Source organism: Ascidia mentula, chromosome 3 (genome assembly GCF_947561715.1).
Source record: "Ascidia mentula chromosome 3, kaAscMent1.1, whole genome shotgun sequence".
Classification (NCBI taxonomy): Eukaryota; Metazoa; Chordata; class Ascidiacea; order Phlebobranchia; family Ascidiidae; genus Ascidia; species Ascidia mentula.
The window spans coordinates 7,947,493-7,953,492 of NC_138568.1; positions in this window are offsets into that span (position 1 = coordinate 7,947,493).

Consider the following 6,000-nt stretch of genomic DNA (forward strand, 5'->3'; position numbering starts at 1 on the left):
ATGCCATGGTGGTGTTGAAATACGACGAGACAATCATTTCGGGATATTATTTTTATTTCGTTTGGTAACACTTTGCTGGTGTACATGGCATCAAAACACATTGCTTTTCCCCAGTCGGTGTATGTACATTCTTGGCGTATGAAGTATATGGATTGGTAATAGTAGGACTCGAAAGCGGGAAACTGGTGCACCATTCTATCATAAAGACATGGGAACCAGCGGTGTGCCCTTGGTCTGTACGCTATACCAGGCCTCGCAGCGGTACAAATTTGGCATTCCCCATGAGAATAAAATTGTAAGTCACAGGGCTTAAAGTCGCATTACCTCCTTGCACGCCTGACTTGGTTAGGTCAAGAGAGGCAATTGTGTAAGACGCCGCAATGGCCAAGTGTCCACCGCCGGTCATGCGACAACTGTGGTCTCCGTGAGCAAATTGCCAGGCACAACGCCGGTGGAGCGTGACGGTGCGAGTCGGCGGACAACGCGAGGGCAATTTCGGGGCCAAATCACAAGGCGCGTTGTTATTTCTTGTACATTCCGGCGGCCTGGAGCCATTGGAAAGCAATTGAGTGAGCTGTTCCGCGGAGGCCAGGGCGAGCTATTCACGGTCAAATTACCAACCTCTCAATTGATCGCGACTACTATGGCTTCGAGCCCACGCCGCAAAACCTCTCCATCGCAACACCATATCCCTCTCTTTGCCGAGGCATCTCGCCTCTTTTACTACGCACATCTCTGCGGCGTGTTGTTTACAAGTTTCGGCCCCCGGGTTCGCACACTTCAGATACGTCCTCGTAACAGGCCTTTGTTTCGCCGAGCAAAGCATGGCTTGGTTACCGCGGGTCGCGTTGTGAGGACTCTTTGACCAAACCGCGTTAAACGTCAGGGCAACGTCATTCCAAAACCCTCGTCGTTTGCTTTGTTTTAGTTTGAATCGATTAACCCACCTTTTCGAGCTTGTTAGCGCGATGCAATATCATACTTGTGGCACGACGTGAGCCCCCTTTAAAGCAACGTTGTTTTATACTTTTTGTGTAGTAGTATACAACGGTTTCCATTGAAATCGGCAATTTCCACGCGTTAAATTTTTGGTCACAACACGTTTTTGTTATATATAGCACATAATTGCACTGGCTGAAACAGCAGCTATATAAAATTTGGTCGATTTAATAAGAATGAAAAAATCAAATCAAATCAAATCATGTTTATTTTGCGAAAAAGGCAACTACGCATAACAACAATATACAAGGAAATGAAATGGCATGGGCACCGATAAAACCATGAAGGTTATCGAGTCATCAGGCGCCCATGTAAAGGTGATTTCCTCACGGAGAATCACCGTCTGTCGTAGGATCGCAGCCAGTCGCACTGGGAGGTAAATGGGTTGCGACAGGTTACATGTGACGAAAGGTGGCCACCCGGCCGTGCTGACCAAGCAAAACCCATCGAAACGCAAACGCCTACTCGGTTATCAGAACGTTTCCTTTGATCCACATCGACAGACCTTAACGAAAAAAACTTGAGAGTTGACTACACAAAAGAAAAACCAAAGCTAACATGGCAATCATGATAAGCCTTCATTTTTGAACACTGCTGTGCTCATCAACATTATTATACGTGTAATAGGGATGAAACCTCGCATTTTTACGACAAGGTGTCATCAACATCGCTAAGCATTTGTGAATTCTTATGATAGGCCCATTGTGTAACATTTGCATCAAGGACTTCAACGGGTATTAATGATGAACGACGCTTCAAATAAACGAAGCTTAACGTCTTATATGTTGGCGGTAATTGCAACCAGCGATAGATTGTGATGGATTGGAACTCCTCCACGCATCGGGTTCCAAATGGTTTTAATTTCACACATGAGTTTGCATGGAGAAATGCATTTGTCTTTCGGAACTGCGTATAACGTAACAAGTCGAGGGCGGTATTTCTAAATAGCTTCGTGACCCGATATTTTCCTGAAACCCAGCCAAGTTTCCACGCACCGCTACGTTCAGAACTGCTGATACTTGAGCTGCGAAGCGTCATTAAACTGCTTGTAAACTGCCCGCTCCACAATTGGCTTTCGGAGATCACTCGCCGTTCGTGGTTCTGGCGCTTCCCTTGGGCAGTGCTGGTCCAGCATCGGATTTCAGTATTTTTACTGAAGTGAACGATGAGTTTCGCGGCACTGGTAAAATTCAGGAAACGCTTGCTGCCCCATGCACAAAGTTTTTGCAGCTCAGCCTGGCTCCCGCTTAAAATAGAACGAATGTTTCACGTTGGGAGAAATATCCACAATAGTGGTGAATTCGCAAATATGTTTAATCCTTTCCTAACAGCTGGTTGGCGGTTTTTGGTAAGGCTATAAACCAGTTGGGCCCTAGGTAGACACAACTATCGGTTTAATAAGTTCTGGGTCCAACGAACAACCTGGTTCCCTACTAAAATGTCACTTTTTTTTAAAACTTTTTTTTTATTGCTTGTTGCTCGCTTTACTTGTTTTATTGCTCGATACCACGGATAGCGATAAAGGGAACGAACGTTGCAGTGCCTTCAAACACTTAAATAAGACTACTTTGTACGTACAGGAAGTTCTGTTGGACAAACAAATGATCCAAAAGCAAATTGTTCGTCACCGATTTACATCGTTCAAACTATGTCATATTTGTAAGTTTTTGGTCAAAAAATTGCGCGGCTCTTTCGTGCAACAACCAAATCTGTGGTGCGTCAGACATAACCCCGTAATCTAAAACATTGTTGATCAAAACATCAAATTATAGATCAGCACCGGTTCTTCGAATAAACCAATAGGTCGCTTCCTCAGCTCTTCCTTCATTTCAGGCCACTGGAACCACAGGAAGCCTCGTCAAAGCCGATCTTTCTTGCGCCCTGTCAAAATATCCGCCGCAAAATAAATGGCATCCCGGACGACACGTCCAATTTGCAGCGAGTTGCCGCTGCTTAAATACTGTTGATAAATTACCCGCGCCAGATGTCACATTGTAAAGTCATGCCGGTTTATATCAATATCGCGAATTAGTGTGTGGACAGCGGCACATTATAAAATACAAAGGTCGACCCGGCGAACTCTCACATCGTTGAAATGAAAAATCGATTGCATTTTGTTGCTGCTGTTTCTTCAAAAGCCTCTTGTCCCTCACTTTTAATTCAAGGTTTTAAGTGACGCTTTGTTCTAGACAATACATATGGTTGCCACGTATTCGTTTTTAAATTTATAAATAACTTTTCATAGAGATATTGTACCCATCTCTTTCTTCACGCCTCTCCAATATATTACCAATACCAATCAGTATTTCTGGTAAGGGTAGCAATGGCAGCTGTTTGGTTTATGATTGACCCGTGAATGTGGAACTTATAACAGCTAGCGGAGGCCAATTTTCCGAATCCATAATGTCAAACCATATACTCGAGTGTAAGTCGGCATGGACAATAAGCCGCCTGCTATAATGTTACAAGTTGTAAGCAGCACTTCAATTTAAGCCACACGCAAATGTTATCACCAAAGTGTCGCTTGTAAACCTGTACGGTAAAACCTACACCTATAATGCTTACTGGTGCACTGCGTTTGTAAGAGACTGACTAGTAAACGACCAGATACGGACACGGCTAATTAAAGAAATTGGTAAAACCTATGATGGAGTATTTCGATGAAAAACAAAACCGCAGAGAGAATATCGACGTGTCATTAAAAAACGCAAGTCGCACAAATGTCAGGGTTAAAAAACTTATAAGCCGCGGCCTATTTCACAAGCCCGTGAAAGCATAAAAACAAGTTGTTAATCCCATCACTATTGATCCCAGCGCCCTGCTAACAAAGTGTTTCAAGACACACATAGGAGTGTTGAATTGTAAACACGAACCGATTCAAGAAATTTGCCGCCAGTCACAAACCAACGCCAACAAGCTGTCAAGTGGCATTTTCTGAGGCATGTTCTTCGATAGGCAAGTAAACATTCGATCTCTCGATGTTTTCTACACTTCTTGTACCATTCAAGCTTGTTTGGCGTACGAACAAGGGTAGGATCGGCCAACAATTTGTTCGGCTCCGCTGCTGGGGTTGAACCGAAGGCATTTGGCCAAGATTGTTTCCTTCTCCGTTCTGTGACTACACGTTTTAAGGCTCGGGTATTTGCGACCGCCGTAGTTACGGGGCTAAAATTGGTACGATTAGCTACATACGCTCCTGTACTTGCTGTGCACACAAGTTGTCACTCTTTAATGAAACGTTGGCCTCTGTCGTCTCTGAGCATGTTGGTGTTGATGCCGCCAAACATATGAGGATTACAAGGGCCCTGACACTTTTGAACTTATAAAAATAGTCGTCACCACAAACTATAATCAAAAGAGCACGTTTTTACACAAGTGCCGCTGCAGAAGTATCTGAAACTAATGCGGATACACATGTAATAAAAATGTTTGTTCTGTTTTTGTTTAATGTTTTAAAGACTTGGTTTGTTTCGTAACACACGGACAGCATGAATTGGATTGAAGTCCTGCGCATGTCGCAATAGATTATTCCACCATATGCATCCTCTTTCAAGAAAACGCAGGGCGACTGTTGTGCAATTGCAGCGCTTATAATAATTAGTTTCACAGGAGACAAATGTTTGTTTGAAACACTATGTAGTTTTTTCAACAGGACTCTGGAACTCTCGACTTAAAGTAACTTTTACTGTAAATGACCGTATAATGCCACTTGCACCGTCACATATAGTTCCCTGTCCAGGATTCAAGCGTTCGATCCGTAAACGTTGTGCTATATGTCGCAAAACAACGATTTTCGAAGTGCAGAGTATAAATTGGACTTAACAAAGGATCTGTGACAGCGCGACAAGACTTTTTCTGCCCATTCTTCTCTTAATAAAGTATTTCCACAGGTTTTGTTGATTCGTCAACGCGCACAGTTTCATTGTTCGAGAACATCAATAAGAACATGGATCTGAGTGCATTAATACTGCATGACTTTCGTTAATCGAATTACCGGACAGATGAGGGGTATATTTTCATTTCAAAGACCTCTGAGAGCCATTGTCAGTTATTATTGGATCAGGGCGAGCATATAGCATTGCATTGTAGTATTTGAATACTTTATTGCTCTGTCATGTAGATGCAAGTATGATGGGAATCTTTGTTTAGTTCATTGAAAAGGCGTTTGTCTGAACGCTAACAAAATAACCCGCCTGGCTTGACGAATTTATGATGAAACGATTCACCCAATTAAACCGATGTCTTTTGACACAAATTTCTGTTGAATTTATTTGTGTGCCAATTTGAGGAATAATTAAATAAGGCGGGAGATACCAAAAGACTGGTTAACGGCAATTAATGGTAAAAGAATTATCAACATCAAAAACACTATTTTTTTGATGTTTCAACTTTATCAAGGGAAACTCGTTACCAGTCCCGAACAAAGATGCTGATTCAGGAAGTCGCCGCGCATATGCAAATACAATAAGCCGCATTAAGGCCGTATTAACGATGCAAGCGGCTACACTGAGTTTGTTGTGTTTATATGGAGCCAGAACAATTCACTGCGGCCGTATGTCCAACGCTCCTGTGCCCTGCATAATTCATTAGCTCATCGCTGGTGCGAAGTGCTTGAGGTCGACATGCCTGATTCCTGGTAGAACGGATTTGCGTTATTGCTGCCACCCGAGAAAAGATTCAGAGCCGGCAGTCGAGGTTATATCACCAATAACGGCCCCCTGTTCTGCGGATGCCTAAAAACGAAAAGGCGTTGCTGTGTTTGTATTTGAGAGACGTCTAGTAGGAATAAGCGGATTCGACATTTGGAGAACTCGGTTTCGTGTTTCGACAGTTGTCAACAATAGTTCTAGTCACATTTACACACTGCACGAATAATGATTACAGAAAACAGTCTCAAAACGTCACAGAAACGACCAACTTTGTTTTGTTTCACGATGTACAAAGATAAACAATCAATGTCGAAAAAGTCTAAAATGATTGGACTGCCTGTCCCTACAAGGT